Source organism: Podarcis vaucheri, assembly GCF_965113315.1.
Source record: "Podarcis vaucheri genome assembly, chromosome: 8".
Lineage (NCBI taxonomy): Eukaryota > Metazoa > Chordata > Lepidosauria > Squamata > Lacertidae > Podarcis > Podarcis vaucheri.
Window position 1 is genome coordinate 76,262,167 of NC_138766.1, and position 21,703 is coordinate 76,283,869.

The window sequence follows — 21,703 nt, forward strand, 5'->3', positions numbered from 1 at the left end:
CTACACCACACTGGCTCCAACTGTGCATTAGCATGGGAGAGTTGAAGCCTGCCAAAATATACTTTATCGTTAACATATAAGCACTTAGGGGTGTTGCTAAGCGAAAAGTGAGGCTCAAATTCATCAGTGTTATTATCTTTTTTTTTTATATAAAATTTTTATTGGTTTTACAAAAGTTTTTATAACAAACAAACATTAAAAAAAGGACAAACAAACAAGTATAATTTCATAATGTCCTTTCATAAACTTCTTTCCTCGGACTTCCCCATACCTCCCCTTTCTGCATCCTCATGTCCAAATTTTTATAGCAACTTGTAAATGTTTTTTCCCGTCCTAATTCATCATAGTCCTTTCTTAATCTAATCTTATATTACTGCAACCCTTTCTCTCTGTAAAATCTCGACATTCTAAGATTCATCAAGTTTATAATAGTCCTTAAGGTAAATCTTAAATTTCTTCCAGTCTTCTTCCGCAGTCTCCTTTCCCTGGTCACGAATTCTGCTCGTCATTTCCGCCAATGTCATATAGTCAATCACTTTCATCTGCCATTCTTCCAAGGTGGGTAGGTCTTGTGTCTTCCAATACTTTGCGATCAGTATTCTTGCTGCTGTTGTTGCATACATGAAAAAAGTTCTATCCTTCTTTGGCACCAATTGGCCGACAATGCCCAAGAGAAAGGCCTCTGGTTTCTTAAGGAAGGTATATTTAAATACCTTTTTCATTTCATTATATATCATTTCCCAGAAAGCCTTAATCTTCGGGCATGTCCACCAAAGATGATAAAAAGTACCTTCAGTTTCCTTACATTTCCAACATTTGTTATCAGGCAAATGGTAAATTTTTGCTAGCTTAACTGGGGTCATGTACCACCTATAGATCATTTTCATCACGTTTTCCTTTAAGGCATTACATGCCGTAAATTTAATACCGGTGTTCCACAACCTTTCCCAGTCAGCAAGCATAATATTATGACCAATGTCCTGTGCCCACTTAATCATAGCTGATTTAACTGTTTCATCTTGTGTATTCCATTTCAACAGCAGGTTATACATTCTTGACAAGTTCTTAGTATTGGGTTCTAACAATTCTGTCTCAAGTTTTGATTTTTCCACCTGGAAGCCAATTTTCCTGTCTTGTATAAAAACCTCCATTATTTGATAATAGTGGAGCCAATCTTGTACTTTGGGTTTTAGTTTTTCATGGCTCTTTAATTTCAATTTCTCTCCATCCTGTTCTAAAATCTCACAATACTTTGGCCATCCGACCTCCATATTGACTTTCTTGTGTGCCTTAGCCTCTAAAGGTGACAACCATCTAGGGGTTTTGTTTTCCAACAGATCTTTATATCTCATCCAAACATTAAACAGCGCTTTCCTAACAATATGATTTTTAAAGGCACTATGCACTTTAATTTTGTCATACCATAGATATGCATGCCAACCAAATGCATTATTGAAACCTTCTAAGTCCAAGATATCTGTATTCTCGAGGAGCATCCATTCTTTCAGCCAGCAGAATGCTGCTGCTTCATAGTACAATTTTAAGTCCGGCAGGGCAAATCCCCCTCTTTCTTTTGCATCTGTTAGTATTTTATATTTTATTCTGGGCTTTTTGCCCTGCCAGACAAATTTCGCAATGTCTTTCTGCCACCTCTTGAAACAGTCCATCTTGTCAATAATCTGCAAAGTTTGAAATAAGAATAACATTCTAGGCAATACATTCATCTTAATCACTGCAATTCGGCCTAACATTGACAATCTCAAATTTGACCATATTTCTAGATCTTTTTTAATTTCTGACCAACATTTTTCATAGTTGTCCTTATACAAATTCAAGTTTTTAGATGTTAAATTAACCCCTAGATATTTCACCTTCTTAACCACCATCAAACCTGTCTCTTCTTGAAACTTATTCTTCTCCATGTCTGTTAGGTTTTTCCCTAAGACTTTAGTTTTTTGTTTATTCAATTTAAATCCAGCTACCTGTCCAAATTGTTGGATTATTTCCAACACTCTTTTTGTACTAGTGTTTGGCTCTTGCAAGGTCAATACCAGGTCATCTGCAAACGCTCTTAACTTATAATGTTTGGCTCCGACCTTTACACCTTTAACTTGCTGGTCCTCTCTAATCATGTTCAGCAACACCTCCAGGACCGAAATAAAAAGCAATGGAGAAATTGGGCACCCCTGTCGTGTTCCTTTTTCTATCTTAAGTTCCTCAGTTATTACATTGTTTACAATCAACTTAGCTTTTTGTTCGGAATATATTGCACCCATACCATTCTCAAATCCTTGTCCTACCCCCATCCCATGAAGATTCTTTTTCATAAAACTCCAAGAAATATTGTCAAAGGCTTTCTCCGCATCCACAAATATCAAAACTACTTTAGTATTTATGTTCACCTCTAACTTTTCCAAAATGTCTATTATATTCCTAACATTGTCTGAGAGGTGTCTCTTTGGGAGAAAGCCTGCTTGGTCTCTGTGAATCTTCTCCATCAGTACTCTTTTAAATCTTTTTGCTAAAATGTCTGCAAAAATTTTGTAATCCACATTGAGTAACGAAATTGGGCGGTAGTTCTTCAGTTGAGTCTTTTCAGTCTCTGTCTTTGGTATGAGTGAAATATATGCTTCTTTCCACGATTCGGGTGCCCTTTTTCCCTCTAAGATCTCGTTACAGACGTCCTTTAACGGTTGTATCAGCCATTCCTTTAAAGATTTGTAATATCTGGAAGTCAGTCCGTCTGGCCCTGGAGATTTGCCCAATTGCATGTCCTGAATGGCACCCTCTATCTCTTGTTCTGTAATTCTCTGGTTTAGATCCATCTTGCTTTGATGAGAGATTTTCTGTAATCCAAATTTATTGAGGAATTTATCTATGTCCTCTTCATTTTGTAATCCTTGAGAATAAAGTTTTTTAAAATAGCTCACAAAACAATTTCTTATCTCGTTGGGTTTAGATATAGTCTTTCCATCCACTTCTAAACTTGTAACTGTATTTAATTTCTGTCTTTTCTTTAGTTGCCATGCCAAAAGTTTACCACATTTGTCTGCCGACTCAAATGTCTTTTGTTTCATTTGCTTTATTTTCCACTCTATCTCTTGGTTCATCAATTCCATATATTGTGTTTGATATAACTTAATCTCCCTCAAAATCTCCTGGGACTTTGGTTTTAATCTTAATTTTTTCTCTCCTTCTTTTATCTTTTCCAAAAGTTTTTCCTTTTTCTCATTCTGCTTTCTCTTCTTTATTGAATTTTGTTGAATCAAAAATCCTCGCATCACAGCTTTACTTGCGTCCCAGATCACTCTTTTTTCCACATTGCCCTTTAGATTAATTTCAAAATAGTCCTTTAGAGTTTTTTGGGCCTTCTTGTGGATCTCTCTATCTCGAAACAGGGTGTCATTCATTCTCCATCTAAACTGACCAGTTGTTGTAAATTTCATTTCCATCTTCACGGCGTTATGGTCGGAGCAGGTTTTTGGGCAGATTTCTACCTTCTTAATCTTCGGAGCCATTCCACTAGTAACCCATATTTGGTCGATTCTGGCCCAGGTCATCTTTGCTTGGGAGAAAAAGGTTCCCTCTCTTTCAAGAGGGTTCCTTGTTCTCCAGATGTCTATTAAGTCCATATTTTCAGTCATTTCAAAGAAGGTCTTCGGGAGTCTCCCTTCTTTAGTAAGTGTCAGTCTTTGTGTCTTGTCCATGTTTGTAGAAACTACACCATTCATATCTCCCATGATTATCATATTATATTCCAAATAGTCCATCAAGGTTTCATGAAGTTTTTTGAAGAATTCTGCTTTACCTTCATTTGGTGCATAGATCCCAATTATCAAAAATTTTTCTCCTTGTACCTGTATCTCCACCGCTAAATATCTTCCTTGTTCATCCTTGAACATCATTTTTGGGGCCCACTTCTCTTTTACATAAATCACAACTCCTCTTTTTTTCACTTTGTCCGACGAAATAAATTCTTGTCCCAATCTTTTATTTATAAGCAGTCTCCTGTGAGCTCTAGTTATATGAGTTTCCTGTAAGCAAATCAAGTCCAGTTGTTCTCTGTACAAAATATGGAATACTTGTCGTCTCTTCAAAGGCATGTTCATCCCATTACAATTCCAACTAAGGAATTGCAGGGCCATCTTGTTATTTTTCTGGTATTCCTCCAACAGCTCCCAATTGTTGTTCCTCCTCTGTTGGTGGTGGAAGGTTCTGTCCAAACGAGAGGTTCAAGATGTCTATTACACTCTTTTGCTCAGCAATTGGGTCTACAGTTCCTTTCTGTAAATCTTCTTGATTTCTTTGCAGGAACCTGTCTTTATCCTGTATCGTCTTTATTTTCACCTTCTTCCCCCTGTAATCAAAAGACAATCCCTGTGGAAATTCCCACCTGAAGAGAATGGCATTCTTCTTCAGCAGGTAGACCAAATCCTTATAAGAAGCTCTCAAGTCCAGAATGTGTTTAGGAATATCTTTAAAGATCTGTATCGGTGAGTTCCCGATTTGTAAGGCTTTTTCAAAATGCAGTCTTAAAATTTTGTCTCTTTCCTCCTTCGATCTCAAGGTAATCAAACAGTCTCTCGGTGCCTTTCTGTTCTGTCTTTTGCCCAGTCTAAATGCTGTTGTGATTTTAAATTCGTCTTCCTCTAGATCTTCCCAGGCGTCAGCAAACTCTTGCGTTAAGAAGTCCGTAAGATTATCTCCTTCGTCCTCTGGAATTGATCGTAATTTCAAATTCCTTTCTTTTCTTTGTAGTTCCCACAATGCCAGAGTTGCGTCGTGGTCATAGACCTTCCTGGCAATCGGTTCTAATTTTTCTTGGGTCTCTCCAGCAATAGTTCTGGCTTCCTCCGCAATTTGACGTGTGGCAGAATTTTCTTGCGTAAGCCTGTTTATAGATTCTGTATTCAGGTCAAGTCTTGTTGTTAAATCTGTCAATTTCTGTGAATTCTCTGTCAATTTCTTGGTGTTTTCTGCCGTCTGCTTTGTTAGATTCTCCAGAGATTGGTTTATCTTAAGAAGGGCTTGCGAAACTGCATCCATGGAGACTGCTGTGCCTTTTTCTTGTCCTGTTGTCACTGTAGGGGTTATGCCTGAGATCGAGCCTCTTTTCTTGTGTTGCTGTAGCTGTTGTTGATGTTGTCTTGTCTTGGCTCTCGTGCTTATCTCGTCTGCTGGGCCACTCATATCCCAAGGTCGTTTCCCACGGGAGCCTTCTCCTAAAGGAAAATTCCACTGTCCCAAGGTGTAGCAACTTTTAATTTACCCTCTAGAGGGAGCAAATCAAAATGTCCACAAACAAAGACAAAGAGTATTTAAAAAGCAAATATATCAGGAGGCTTCTATATGTATATTGCAACACTTTCCCAATAGATACAGTCCCAGCCTTCCCTGATATATTGTAGCCACAGAGTCCCAAAACTTTGTAACAAGTAAGCAGTAAGACTTCCACTTTGTTACTTTCACAGGAATCTAGAGTCAGTTCAGTGTTCCTTTATCTTATAAGCAGTTTGTGCCAGGTTGGAGGCTGCAGAGAATTTCCTTTTCCTTTAAATTGATCATGCAGCTTATAAAGTCGCTTTTTCCTCCCCTCTGCCCTGCAAGCTAGAGGGGATAGTCAAAGTCCAGATGCCGGATTCAAGCAGTTAAAAACAATATCCCATACGGATGCAGCTTAGTAACTTTCGTTGCTTTAATTGTCATGCAGTCGGGGGAAGGCAGACTTCCTTAATTTTCGCCTTTCCCGTTTTCAGCCTAATTTCAAGTAGTTTTGACACGAATAGAGGTTCAATCCTACTCACGGGTCTTTTTTGTCCAAATTATTCAGGAAGGAATCGGCGCTCTCCACTAATGGCGACGCGGCTTCACCCTGCGGGCTGGGTAGCGATTCTCAGCACCGCGCTCCCCGTTGTCGTTCCGGAGCCTTTAAAAAGGCTCTTTCTGCGGTAAAGGGGGGCGCTTCAGGTGCCCACCGAATCTCCTTGTTCACAGGCTCCGTTCCTGTGATTTTAGGGGTCCCCCGCTTGCCGTAGCGGGTCAGACCCGAACTCGCAGAGCCGTCCTCTCTCCGGAGCTCGGAGAGGGAGCAGCCATTAGCGCTGGCGCCGAACCGGAAGTCCCCAAATTCATCAGTGTTATTATCGATGCTCATATGCAGTGATTCCTCCATGCTGTTACAAATTTCAATTAAAAAAATAAAAATACACTGGCGTGGAGAAAATTCTCCCGCATTATTGCTGCATAGTTTAAAATGGACTTTTCTCCATAAGAATGCAGTCTCATAATCATCAGTTCATCTACATATTAAGTAAATGATACTACACTTGATCTTAGCCAAAAGGCCGAGAATCATATTTTGTTGCATTGTGCAAAATATGAGCAGGCAAGGGCTGAACTGATACTACCCTTGCTGGCACCTTTCCCGGGAAGATCGGAGGCCCACTATGTCAGGTTCGGACCGGACAAATGTTGGAACGTTAGCAGTGGCAAAGTTTTTATCGGTGGTTGTAAGAACAAATGAGCCCTAAATTCTGAACAAAGTGCTTGGTTAACTTGGAGGTAGGCTGTATGAATTGTGTATTGATTTGTAATGATTTGTTGGGCCTCTGGACCGTAATAAAGATTGATTGATATTAAGTAAATGAGTCAAGTGACACAATTCTGGATTGTACTTTCAGGGTACAGGTATGTGTAGTGGGGTTTTTCAAATACATCCCTGTGTCTTAAAAACAGGCACACCTGCAGAAAGGGACTTAGTGTTTCCCTCTCCTTGATTTGCTAGTTTGTTTTGTGCAGGGAGATATTACATGGGGGGTGGGGGCATTTGGAAACATGACCTCCCTGTCTGTTGTTTGAAGTGGGTCACTCTAGAATTCTCAATCCACCACCTTTTTCTGCATAAGAGCAAAACCAATCTCCACCAAGAAATTCAATTTCATTCAGATTTGAAGGCTATAATACTGGGAGATGTCAACTGCCATACTTAGAGTAAAATATGTGCCCACAGAGTCTCTACCCACTGCCATTTTGACAGCTCCACAGACATTCTCTCTGCCTATCACCACCTGATGGGCAATTGGAACATTCACTAAGAGTCAGCATGAAAAACTGAATTGGCATGGTGAAAAAAAGAGAACTTTCAGCAAGCATAAGCCTTCAGTGATTGTGTGTGTCTTCCATCATATTCCATGATTTCTCCTTTGACAAAAATCTCATCTCTGTCCTGGAAGACTTCCAGTTTTGCCCCTGTTGAGATTTAAAAAGCCAAGCACCAAGAGATAACATAACTGGCACTCCATATGGTCCTCTGATACCATATTGCAAGCCCCTTGCAAACTGCTTTAAAAAGAGAGAGAGAAGAGAAATCCATAACAAAAAATATATAAGATGGCCTATTTTTTCATGATATATTTCTGTTCTGTTTTAAATAAACAACAATGTGATGGGGTGCCCGTAGTCTTTCTGTCTCACTTGCACAGAGCTACTCGTAAAAGTCTGGTGGCACTGGTAGCAAAAGATGCCAGAAGTAATTGCCATGGCAACAAAGGAACCATGTGACACATGAAGCATATCATGGGAGAACTATCTTACATAATGGTTAGCAGATGCTTTGGTAGCCTGCCATAAGCCTTCCTCCTTTGCAGTTGGATTCTTCTGTTCCTCTGCCCTTTCATAAAGATGGTAAACAATAATGTGATCATAAGAAGTCAGGGGCTTGCCTCACTGGATCACACAAGAGTTACACCTAGTCCAGCCTTATGCTCCCAACAGTGACTACTGAGATGCCGCTGCAAGATCACAAGCAGGGCATGAAGGCCATCCACTGTTGTTCTTCACCATCTGATGCTCAGACGTTTCATTTACAAAGCATGGCTAACAGCCAATGATAAATGTAGCCTTCATAAATTTGTCTCTTCTTTTTTTTAAAAAAAAATAATAATAATGGATATTATCACATCATGAGATTCTAAAAAATTACAGAATGAAATCATTCCATATCATTTGTGTTTTGTTTTGGGGCTGCAAAATGGTTGCTCCTTGTTTAAGAGGCTGTTCTGGCCAGGAGAGTAAAAACTTCAACTAATTCTTCTTCTTCTTCTTCTTCTTCTTCTTCTTCTTCTTCAAATTTGTATACCATGCTTCATCCAAAGATCACAGGGCGGTTCACAACATAAAAAAATACAACATGAGAACACAAAATACATAACAAAACAGCTGTGGGTGGATGTGGTTTGGGGAAAATGGCAAAGCAGTAAGATTTGCAACTGAGCAAAGATTTGAGGCTAAGTATCCTTGGTCAAAGTCTGGCACCAGCCAATATACCTTGCTGGCTCTCAAATATTCCTTGATTGCAGACTCACATTTTTTTTGCTCCTCCTGGAGTACAGCTGGGCTTTACTGATGAATGAATGCTTCCTATATGTTTATAATCACTTTCAAATGTTCTCATCATTCACAAAGTAACATTTAGTAAGCAGCACTTCTAAAAATACTGTTGCACAATCTCCAGAAAAACCTTAGCAGCGATTGGTTTTTCTGGGCATAGCCAATTATAAATGACTAGGCATGAGTCAGGTATTTTTATGTATCCACAATCATTGAAATCAAATAATGAGCTGGCTGAAATTGCTCTTCTACATTTATGCGATTCACTTTTGTCCAGAAAACATATTTTTAATCATGAGGAACTTTCAACTCTTAATTAAAGCACTGACCCATTTCCTCTAAGGAAGATTGCTATACATTGCATGGTTAAGGTCTTGTTTTTGTTTTTACAAAAAATTCAGCAGAATTTGGTGAAACTTTAGGAAATGCTGCGGTTCTGAGAAATTTGGCTAGTGTCATCAAAACACTTCTGGCTTTCTCTCAAAAAGCATCACCTGACAAGAAATCCCCCAAGTCAGTTTGAACATCACCGACAGCCTAATTTCTGTGGCAACTCTACTTGCAATATTCCATCCACTTACTGCCAGAAATTTCCGCAAAGTGATTAAACTTAGACGTTGCAGAATTTCATCCTTAAGCTATGATTATAATATGCTTTTCAACCATAGAAACTGTATCGACGTCAGTAGACTTAGGTGCTAAATGCATCCTTCCATAACGTCAATATCCACTGAGACACCTTGAGTTCAATAGGACCCTCCAGTATAGATTATTTTTAAGCTCTAGGAGATGATTCACTGAAAATCAATTGCATACAACATTATGTGGTCACTTTAACGAAATTAGAGCAGACCAAAGGAGTTGCTAGGACTAGTGGGGAAGGGAGGGAATTGTTTTTCTTGGACTGGTATAATTTTATGTAAAATATGCTATGTTCCCTCCCTTCCCTTATCCACCCCCCCCTTTCTGCTTAATTGGCAGGTCACCTTGGGCTGTAGGCCTCACATTTTCATCAATATTTATTTTCAAAGCTGCACTGAAGTTATGAGGATAAACATTTAATTGCATGTCAAATGAGCATTCTGCTTCCAAACTGGACTCTAAACTCATTAGCCCTTAAGGAAAGATGCACTTTCAATTGCAAGATCAAATTAGAGCAATAGCTTTAAAACTCCTAAGCCAAAATGACGGGAAACAGTCCTGATTTGTCACAGCAAAAGTGCTCCCAGAGAAATTGTTGACATTAGAGTGGAATGATGTACATAAGCTGACAGCCCCTAATGCAGCTGGTAATTGTGGACTCTGAAGTAAAGTACTGTATTTGTAAAATAGAGGCTTGATTACGTAGGGTGAAGCCAGATCATTTTAAAGCAGCTTGCTAAACATATAACACTATTCATCTGCTGTAAGAAAAGGAACTTGAACTACTAGTAAAGCATCACATGTTGAATGTCAAATCACAATTTATTATTTTGGTCCTTTGAAATTGAGCACAGTGGGGTAGAGATGGATTTTGCATTACAAAATATAGCCCTCCTTAGACATTCGAAATTCAGGTATATTGAACGTGTGAAGTGGGGGGGGGGAGCATTATTACACCCACTGCCCGTACTCTCAACACCCATGCAATGATCCAACCTTCTGCACACAACACAAGTGTATACAAGCTGTGTGCAAGCTGTACGAACAACCAGAGACTGGACTGCCCATAGACAGCAAATGCATCTACAAGTTGTTGTTTTTATATGGTTCTTTGCTGTTTTTGCAGCTTCTTTCTGCCCAGCTCCAGAGAAGCACTTTGCTGAACTCTTCCTTGCTGTCTAGCACCCTTCAATAGTCTCAATATCAATTTTCTTCTGAATGGGTGGACAATACATCCAGGCTTCTCCTAGCCTCTCCAATAGCCCGTTGCCAGTCCGCCAACTGTCTCAGTTTCAACCTTCTCTCAAAGGTTAGTATCCTCAGACCCTTAACAGCAGTGGCTAAACTGGTGTATTGTGTTCCAGCCAGAATACCCTTCAACCAATTAGACTTGTGGCATATAATTCTCTCACCTAATCAGACCACTTTTCCTTTGCAATGAGTGATCAAGAATTGATGATGACGATGATGCTGTTCATCGTAAGATCTCAGGGCATTTCGCATATTTGTACCCAGCTAGCCCATCAGAAGTGAAATTTTTACAGTCCTTTAACACAGTATAAAAGGAACCCAGCTTCTGAATCCAGTTTTTTGCAACTAAGTAACTGACACCTGACAGCTACCAACAGATGCTTAGTATTTCAAACTTAGCTTTTCACATAACACCATATGCACAGTAAACTCTTAGATACTCTATAGAAAACAAAACCTTCCACCATGAACATGTTTTTAAATATGTGAGAGATTAAGATATTATTATTATTATTATTAGAATTAGAATTTATTTACCGCCCTATACCCGAAGGTCTCAGGGTGGTTTACATAAAAAGATCACAGTATACAAAATAAAAATAAAAGCGAAAACTCAATAATACCCCACAAAAAGAGCTATATTTTATAAGCAAATGTATAAATCTCCCTTGCCCATGCACTGCAATCATGCTAACAACCAGGCCTCTATGCACCTGTAATGAATATATGAAAATAAAGAAACATGCATTGTTTGGCCTATAGACTGTTTGGGGGACACAATATGGGAAAGGACACAATAGAGTAGAGCACAAACTGGGAAAAAACGTATGTGTTATTGAATCTACTGGGGTTTAGACTGACTTATCTTCATTTGGGTACACAATGGCCTTTGTCTATGGATGAGGAATTCAATAAGGTCAGCATCTTGATTTCAGTAACTGAGGTGCCATCACGTTTGACTGTGAGCAAGAAAATGAAGCTGGAATAGACTGCACAGATGAAATGGGTGGGGTTTTGCAAATGCAAATAGAGTTTCTTTTCAGTGGTTTCTGTAAAATTTGGTGGAAGTATATTCAACTAGGTGCATGGCTGAAGTAGGCAACACCAGCCTGTTGCTCCAAAGACAGTCTTTGGTGCTATTTTCCAGCCTAATTGTGATATTGAGCATGCCTTTAAATTTTCCCCATATGTGTATAGTTGCTATTATGTGGGCATGATGGTCTTGGGATCGTATTGAAAACAACATTTTCTTCCACTTACAAAAGCTCTTCTATTAATAGAAACAAGATAAGAAGAGTGGTCACAACACAGGCAATTTCTCAACTTACTGTATTTCAAGCTTTCATCTACCACACAAATAACTTTAATTTGCTTCTCTGGTGTTCTTAAAAGAGACATATGCTAAGTCTGAACTGCTGAAAGCAAAATAGATAAAATATTTGGAAAGAAAATGTTTGCAGTTAAAGAGTTTTGCATAGGTTTTTCAGCTGTTGAGTTTCAAGCACTTAAGAAAACTGGACTTTGCTTTGGTGGTTCAAGGTAGGTTTTTTCGTGTTGTTTTTGTTTAGAATGAGTAACCAGTGAGGCATGAGCTCTGTTAAGTATAATTGTTTATTTGATGCTAAAATGGGGAATGCCTAAAGGTGTATTACGGAAGGCTTGAAAATGGGGGAAATTCCACTGAAGTATACGAAGTGGTCTCTGAACTCCTTGATGGGTTGATAATTAACAATTGTTGTTTTCTGCTAGCTAACACGTGAGTGTTTAACCTTAGATCAGGTGACAAAGATATTTGGTTGCAAATTTCCATTTTGAAATGTTCTCAAGCTCTGTGGAAGCATGGATGTGTAAATGGCTCTCCAGGAAAACAACTCCAGGCAAAATGGAAGATGTAAGGAGTGAGACCTTTCCTTGGAATTATCTTTTATTTCTAAGGTGCTGAGCCAATGCTGGACAGCACAAGAACTTATGTATGAACTTATTTGGATGTATTTTTGATGTTTTTTGTTCTGCTTAAAAGAAAGTTCTACAAGTAAAGTTTTGAATAATATCTAATGGGAGGAGTTAGTTTTTATGCATCTAGTCGCTTCAAGCTGTGCCATATTAATATCTGCAATAAGCACTCCCCTCTACCAAGCAAACAATTCTGGGGGGGGGGACACAACTCTCAAATAATTTTTCAGTCATTCAAGTGGAACGTGAAAAGCCCAAATGAGTGAAGTTTATAGTCTTTCTTCCCTGCCTTATCTTACTCCCATGCAGGAGAACTTCCAAGAGGATATTCTTGCCAGGAATCATGAAGTTTGTAGTTTGAAAACTGCAGCCCTGACAAGAAGGGCTCTGTAGCAGTAGTAATAGTAGTAGAATCCAATTTCAAGTTAGGCCTCACTCCAATCTGATGTAGCCAAACTTTTTGATAGCATGTACAGACAGTATATCCCTTGTCCCTGATAGCGCAATCTTAGATGGGCTGACTCTGGTCCTAACTGTAAAAACAGCAGCGGCCAATCCATCAAGCTGCAACAGAGGGAGAAAAGGGAATCAGGGCTAGTCCATTGGTTCTGCTTAAACATTAGTTATAGTTCATTTCCCTTATCTGTTATTTACCAGTAGCCATTCCATCAGGTTTGTGAACTGATTCTCTATCAGTTAGTCATTATTAGAACTTCGTAAGAACTGGCTGAGTTTGCTTCTGCCTGTCCAGCTTCTCCTCCCTCCCTCTCCCCCTTTCCTTTTCTACCATGTCCTTTAAATTATAAACCTGAATGCAGGGACACTAAGTGTTTTCAGCTGAATATCAGGTTTAAAAGGCTTTAAATAAATGAACGTATGTCTAGATGTAGAGCTGGAAAAGGTTCAGAAAGGTCAACCAAAATTATTGATGGGATGGAGCAACTTAACTAAGAAGAAAGGTTAAAACATTTGGGGATTTTTAGTTTAGATAAAATGTGAGTTAACAGGAGACATCATAGAAGTATATAAAATTATGCAAAGCCTAGAGAAAGTAGAGAAATGCTTTCAACCTCTGTCATAACACTAAAACTCATGGTCAACAAATGAAGCTGAATGTTGGAAGATTCAGGACAGACGGAAGAAAATACTGTATTTTTCTGTGTATATGACTATATTTTTTCCCAAATTTGTAAAGTTTAGAATTGGAGGTCGTCTTACACACACAATGTTGCAATTATTTCTTTCTTAATTTTGGGCTCAAAATTTAGGGGTCATCTTATACATGGGGTTGACTTATATGCTGAAAAATATGGTACTTCTTCACAGCGTGCATAGCTGAACTATGGAATCTGCTGCCACAAGAAGTAGTGATGTTCAACTTGGGTGGCTTCATAGAATCATAGAATCATAGAGTTGGAAGAGACCACAAGGGCCATCGAGTCCAACCCCCTGCCAAGCAGGAAACACCATCAGAGCACTCCTGACATATGGTTGTCAAGCCTCTGCTTAAAGACCTCCAAAGTAGGAGACTCCACCACACTCCTTGGCAGCAAATTCCACTGTCGAACAGCTCTTACTGTCAGGAAGTTCTTCCGAATGTTTAGGTGGAATCTTCTTTCTTGTAGTTTGGATCCATTGCTCCGTGTCCGCTTCTCTGGAGCAGCAGAAAACAACCTTTCTCCCTCCGCTATGTGACATCCTTTTATATATTTGAACATGGCTATCATATCACCCCTTAACCTGCTCTTCTGCAGGCTAAACATGCCCAGCTCCCTTAGCCGTTCCTCATAAGGCATCGTTTGCAGGCCTTTGACCATTTTGGTTGCCCTCCTCTGGACACGTTCCAGTTTGTCAGTGTCCTTCTTGAATTGTGGTGCCCAGAACTGGACACAGTACTCCAGGTGTGGTCTGACCAGAGCAGAATACAGTGGCACTATTACTTCCCTTGATCTAGATGCTATACTCCTATTGATGCAGCCCAGAATTGCATTGGCTTTTTTAGCTGCCGCGTCACACTGTTGGCTCATGTCAAGTTTGTGGTCAACCAAGACTCCTAGATCCTTTTCACATGTACTGCTCTCAAGCCAGGTGTCACCCATCTTGTATTTGTGCCTCTCATTTTTTTTGCCCAAGTGCAATACTTTACATTTCTCCCTGTTAAAATTCATCTTGTTTGTTTTTGCCCAGTTCTCTAATCTGTCAAGGTCGTTTTGAAGTGTGATCCTGTCCTCTGGGGTGTTAGCCACCCCTCCCAGTTTGGTGTCATCTGCAAATTTGATCAGGATGCCCTTGAGTCCATCATCCAAGTCGTTGATAAAGATGTTGAATAAGACCGGGCCCAAGACAGAACCCTGTGGCACCCCACTAGTCACTCTTCTCCAGGATGAAGAGGAACCATTGATGAGCACCCTTTGGGTTCGGTCAGTCAGCCAGTTACAAATCCACTGAGTGGTAGCATAGTCAAGACCGCATTTTACCAGCTTCTTTACAAGAATATCATGGGGCACCTTGTCAAATGCCTTGCTGAAATCAAGGTAGGCTACATCCACTGCGTTCCCTTCATCTACCAGGCTTGTAATTCTGTCAAAAAACGAGATCAGGTTAGTCTGACATGACTTATTTTTCAGAAATCCATGCTGACTATTGGTGATCACAGCATTCCTTTCTAGGTGCTCACAGACTGTTTGCTTAATGATCTGTTCCAGAATCTTCCCTGGTATTGATGTCAGACTGACTGGGCGGTAATTATTTGGGTCCTCTCTTTTCCCCTTTTTGAAAATAGGGACAACATTTGCCCTCCTCCAGTCTGCCGGGACTTCGCCTGTTCTCCAGGAATTCTCAAAGATGACTGCCAGTGGTTCTGAGATCACATCTGCCAGTTCTTTTAATACTCTTGGATGCAGTTCATCTGGCCCTGGAGACTTGAATACATCTAAACTAGCCAAATATTCTTGTACTATCTCCTTAGTTATTCTGGGCTGTTTCCTTTGCTGAATCATTTGCTCCAAATTCTTCAGGTCTGGCATTGTTTTCTTTATCGGAGAAGACTGAGGCAAAGAAGGCATTGAGGAGTTCAGCCCTTTCTGTGTCCCCTGTTTGCATTTCACCATCTTCTCCTCTGAGTGACCCCACTGTTTCTTTGTTCTTCCTTTTGCTACGAACATACCCATAAAAGCCTTTTTTGTTGCTTTTAACCTCTCTAGCAAGCCTGAGTTCATTCTGTGCTTTAGCTTTTCTGACTTTGTGTCTACACGTGCTGGCTATTTGTTTGAATTCCTCTTTGGTGGTTTCCCCCCTTTTCCATTTTTTGTACACATCCTTTTTTAATCTTAATTCAGTTAAAAGTTCTTTAGATAGCCACCCTGGCTTCTTTAGGCACCTTCCATGTTTCCGTCTCATTGGTATTGCCTGTCGTTGTGCTTTTACTATCTCCCTCTTAACAAACTCCCAGCCATCATGAACTCCCTTTCCTTTTAGTATTGCTGTCCATGGGATCTCACCCAGCACTTCCCTAAGTTTTATGAAGTCGGCTTTCTTAAAGTCAAGAAATTGAGTCCTAGTATGCTTGGCTGCTCCTTTCCGCTGTATAGTAAACTTCAGAAGAGCATGATCACTCGCGCCTAATGATCCTTCCACATCTACCCCACTAACCAGGTCATCAACATTGGTTAGGACCAGATCTAAAATGGCTGTTCCTCTTGTTGCTTCTCCCACTTTCTGGACAATGAAGTTGTCTGCAAGGCCAGTGAGGAATCTGTTTGACCTTATGCTCTTGGCTGAGTTTGACGTCCAACAAATATCCGGGTAATTGAAGTCCCCCATTACTACTATCTCCCTTCCTTTTGCATGCTTGGCCATCTGTTCCAGGAAGGCATCATCTATGTCCTCCGTTTGGCTTGGGGATCTATAGTAAACTCCCACAATGAGGTCTCTGTTATTCTTCTCTCCCTTAATTTTGACCCAAATGCTCTCACTTTGGCTTTGAGGATCTAAATCTTGGATCTCTTCACAGGTATACACATCCCTGACATATAAGGCCACTCCTCCTCCTTTCTTGTCTGGTCTGTTTCTCTGAAATAGATTGTATCCCCCCATTATTACATTCCAATCGTGGGACTTATCCCACCAGGTTTCAGTGATGCCTATTATGTCATATTTAGTTTGCTGTACCAAGAGCTCAAGCTCATCTTGTTTATTTCCCATGCTTTGCGCATTAGTGTACAGACATTGAAGTCCATTAATCATTTCCCCGTGTCTCTTATTTAAGGATTTTTTCCTCCCACCACTAGGTCCGCGTGCTGTTTGCTCCATTTGGTCTATGACATTTGGATGATCATCTTCATTAATTGATAGACTCCTACCTTCAGGAGCACTGTCTCCCTCCCCCACATTAGTCAGTTTAAAGCCCTCCTGATGAGGTTTCTGAGATTTTTGGCAAAAACATTTCTCCCAACCGTTGTGAGGTGCAGCCCATCACTTGCCAGAAGTCCATCTTCAAGAAACTGCAGTCCGTGATCTAAGAATCCAAACCGTTCCTGTTTACACCATTTGCGAAGCCAGCTGTTCACTTCCACTATTTTCCCCTCTCTCCCTGGGCCACGTCGTTCAACTGGGAGGACAGACGAGATGACAATTTCTGCATTTAGTTGCTTCAATTTCCTGCCGAGAGCCTCGTAGTCTCTTTTGATCTTCTGGAGGCTATTGCTTGCAGTGTCATTGGTTCCCACATGAACCAAGAGGAAGGGGAATTCGTCAGTGGGTTTTATGATTCCTTGCAGTCGTTCAGTTACATCTTGGATCTTAGCCCCGGGGAGACAGCACACTTCCCGAGACATCTTGTCAGGCCCACAGATCACTGCTTCTGTTCCCCTCAGTCGGGAATCCCCTATCACCACTACACGCCTCCTCTTGGGTTTGGTCGGGGTTCTTCCGTGAGCTGTCCGTTCCAAGGTCACCTGCACATTCCCTGAGGACTGACTTTGCTGCTCGTCTTCATATACCTGATCGACTGTAATGAGGGAGAGATCCTCAAATGGAGTCTGCTCTTCGTCTTCCATGCTAGGGGAGAGGACCTCAAAGCGATTGTGTATTTCTAAACAATCAGAGTGGACCCTGGGCCTCCTACTTCTTTGAGTCACGTTTCTCCATATATCTGGCTCCTGTGTTGGTGAACAAGCCTCCTTCTCAGGGGAGTCCCCTGTCTCCTCCTTGGTGGGGACGGTGTGCTCTGTTGCTTCCAAGAAGAGCTCCAGCTCTCTAATTCTTTGGAGCGTAGCTACACGTTCCTCCAGTTGCTGGACTTTGTCTTTTAAAAGGGCAATCAACATGCAATTGCTGCAGGTAAAGCTGCCTGCAACCTTTGGCAAGATGGCAAACATTGCGCAGGAATCGCAGGCGACTGCAGCTGTTCCCTCCCCTTCCATCATGAGATTGTGTTGTTGGGGGTGGCTACAGAGGTCCTCCATCATAAAAAGCTTGAAGACAGGACAAATAACTTCCCCCACAAAAAAAAACAAAAAAAACCCTAGGTCTCCCCCAACAAACGTTTGAGACTAGCTCCCCTAAATCTAAAAGATGGGTATAATTGCGCGCACCGCCAGGCGCGCGCCGCTGCCCTACAAACTCTGATAAGCTCCTCCCACAGCTAATCCCCTGCCTCAACAGAAACCCTGCCCCCTCTGACCTTTACACAGGGAAAACAGCTAATCAGTCACAAAGAAACACACACACACAAGAAAACCCTTTTTGCTCCTTCTTCAACTGCTGCCCTACAAACTCTGATAAGCTCCTCCCACAGCTAATCCCCTGCCTCAACAGAAACCCTGCCCCCTCTGACCTTTACACAGGGAAAACAGCTAATCAGCCACAAAGAAACACACACACACACAAGAAAACCCTTTTTGCTCCTTCAAAAGAGGACTTAAACAATTTCATGAAGAATAATACTACCAATGTGTATGTTCTGTCTGCACTGTGAGAGGCAGTATATCTCTGAATGTTAGTTGTTGGGAATCACAAGTAGGGAGAGTGTTGTTGAGCAGAGGTCCTGCTTCAAGGCTTCCCATAGGTTGGCCACTGTAAGAAAAGGATGCTGTTGGCATAATCCAGCAGGCTCTGATTATTTTCTTAGTCCAATGTGTGGATAGAATTGCAGACCAGATATAACTTTTTTTGCAAATGTACAGTGACGTTATAGGTTTCCGAAGTTTAAATACAGATTAGATTAAACCAGAGCTTTTATTTAATCATTTTCTATTGAATACAATTTCTATTTCCCAAAGTTTAAATGTCTTTAGCACAGAGGGAACTGCTTCTCTTTATGACAGGAACAGCTGGGGTTCACTGCAACCCTTGTTATTAGCTAATATTCCCTGCTATTCTATTCTAGATTTAAGTTGATTTTGGCCTTCTGATCTCTGTCAAATCTTTGTTCCACAATAGCTTCAATCCCTGGCACATACAAGACAATGGCATTTGCTTTTTCGTATGACTGAGGTATCAGGCAGGAGATATGATTGCTTAATAAAGTAAGCATTTTAAAAAGGTCAAGGACTGTATCTTGACATCCTCTGCCAAGGAAAAATTATACATTTGTGTGAGGTTCATGCTCATTGACAGTGAAAAGCCCAGCTTCTATTTTCAGTCAATCCATTCTTATGCCTCCATTTCAGCTCATCTGCTGAAAAACAAACATTTCCACCCTGTCACTCTGGAACACCAGTGACTCCATACCAGAAATGGATAGTTCTGTCAATGTCACTTGTCTCAGTAACTGAGAATTAATCAGCTGGGTGCTTTGCCTCCTCTTCTTCCTCTTTTTGCAGCTGCAGCCAGAGAAATTCAGTTCTCTTAGGTTCTCATTTTCCCCACCTTAAATTCAGTTCTCCACATTTCTGCAAGCCATTGTTGTTGTTGTTGTCCAATTACATTTTTGTCAGCATTTTAGTGCGACTTTCTCCCAATAAACCCATTTTGTATGTAATTTTGACTAATGTGCTTGTTTGCAAAAAACCATTTTCCCTAATACAATGTTGTGTTATCTTCACTAACACAACACTATCCCCTAATATGTTCATTTGTAAGAAACATTGTTTAGTTCTCCAGAACTGCATCACAAAATCTACGTAAGTGTGAATTTCAAAGGGCATCTATATTTTGGAATGATTATGGCTTGGGAAACCCAGCCAGGAGGGCAGGGTATAAGTGATAAAATTATTATTAAAAATTATTCTTCTTCTTCTTCTTCTTCCTCCTCCTCCTCCTCCTCCTCCTCCTCCTCTTCATTCAAGTACATATTAAGTAGTTTCTCATTAAAATAAAAGTGAATTTCTCCTCATCCTTACTTGGTACCTTCCAATATCTCACTAATTAAAGTGGAGACAATCTTCTGTTTGAGGTTTTTATATGCTGTTTGTCATAATAGCTATTATTTTGGGTGGGGGAAAGTGTTACTGAAAACACGGCCTACATACATGCTGCCATAACTTACCTCTTCAGTAGAAGACAAACCCCCATACACATAAAAACCTTGCTTGTAGATTTCATTATTTTTGCTTGCAATGGTTTTACAGGGGATTATGAGCTTTTCACTTACTTTTTGTACAGCTCCAATTAAACTTGGGGGGATTTTACTTCTCCCTCATCAGAGCGGTTCCTTGTGATTTTTACCAGAGATAGCATTTTCTGTCTTTGACCTATGGACAGCTTTTAATAGATTTGATTTTTAATAGGTCACTTTCCTTCTCTGCTTCTTTATTCTTTAATTATTCTTGAATGAAGTTTGGACTTCACTATTTCATTTTTAAACACACACCTGCTTTTCCTTTTCTTCGTCTTTTTACATGAACAAGTTTTCTATTGGAATTCTCCTGAATCCTCTGTCTTGGATTTTAGACAGATCTCAACTAACCCACGTCTAATATCATAGAAGCCTGTTTCCTGGAATTTACCTTTGGCTCCTGTCATCTTAGATGTAGGTAATTTTAACATTGCTGGAACAGATCTGCATGGATACTCAGCCAACTGTGCCAGACTAATACAATACCATTGAAATTAACTGCATTTAAAAGACATACAAGTGTACTTTAATTACATTTATTTGAATGAGATTTAGGTGTTTCTCTCTTTGTCTGAGTGTGCTCTTTAGGATTAACAATCAGGATATGATTTATGAACCAGTTTTGTATTTTGTATTTTGTGTGTGTTAAATTACCATCTTTCTCCTGTCAAGATATGAAGTCATTGAATCAATTAATGCATTATTTCAAAATAATGATCATAGGTCAAAGCAGAGCATTCTATAATTGAGTAGTAGCTTTGAACTAAACAAGTAATTACTTGTCAGCCCCGGTACAATCATTTATATTCCTGATCAAACATAGGTTAAGAAAAAACAGCCTCTGCCTCATTATGATACTCAAACTTTCATTATATAAGGCTACATCTGTCAACTATGAATTTAATTGATTTACAGTGCTTTTGATTTTCTCCTTTTCTTCCTTTTAGGAAAAAACGAGTGTGCTATATATGGGTTAATAGAAGTTGAAAGGGGAATGTGCGTACATTCTGGTGGATGTTCACAGAAAGTCATGGGGAATATGCACAACAAAAACAGGATAGAGAGGGAATTTTGTACAGTGCCCGATCAATACATAAGGTGGAAGTAACATTAAAATTGCAGTGGTCATTAATTCTCATTAAGTACCGAGTTCCTCTCTCTCATCTGTAACACAACTTCTTCTTGGTGGAAAGCAAGCGTTGTGTCACCGAACTATGGCACAACTTGCCTCATATTCTGACATCATTACACTATGCATTTCTTTATTTCCACTTGGCACCATCTGCATCTGGCAGTTGGAAATCTATAGCTGAATGATACCAGAACATGGGGTAAATTGTACCGTATGTTAAGGAGAGCGAGGGGGAAATCAGCGCATAATGAATGCAAGTTAACATGAACTGAAAACAACGAACGCAAGTGTAACAATGGAATAAGTCAAGAATCAGTAAGTGAAGTCATTTAATTACATCAAGTAATAAACTTATCTGGTAATGTCATGACATGATCCACCACGATAAGCAGCTGAGGATGCAGTGGACCTCTGGCTCAATTGGCTGATTCCCACCTCAGCTGGCATTAAGTCTCCAGCTCTGGCTCAGCTGAAAACACACCAGTGTAACTTGCTCATCTTAGCTGAGCCAAAAATGGCTGAGCTGAGGCAGGTCCACAGACATTTTTGCCAGACAAAAATGCTCCTCTTCAATCAGGCCTTTGGCTTATTAATATCTTATACCACTTTTAAAAGTGTTTGTGGGAGGCGCTGTAGGGAGGGTGTTTTGGTTGGTTTGATTGGGGTTTTTTTGTTCTTGTTTTTATCTTGCATTTTCTGCTTTTACATTGTATTTGTATGTTGGGAACCTCCCTAAGATCTGTAGATGAAGGGTGGTATACTAACTAACTAACTAACTA

General features: G+C 40.1%; 1 protein-coding gene across 4 annotated transcripts in view; it reads right to left on the minus strand.

Annotated features, from left to right (window-relative positions):
- The window catches only part of CSMD3 (CUB and Sushi multiple domains 3), a 603,606-nt gene that overhangs the window by 452,484 nt on the left and 129,419 nt on the right, over window positions 1–21,703 (minus strand). The window lies entirely within an intron of this gene.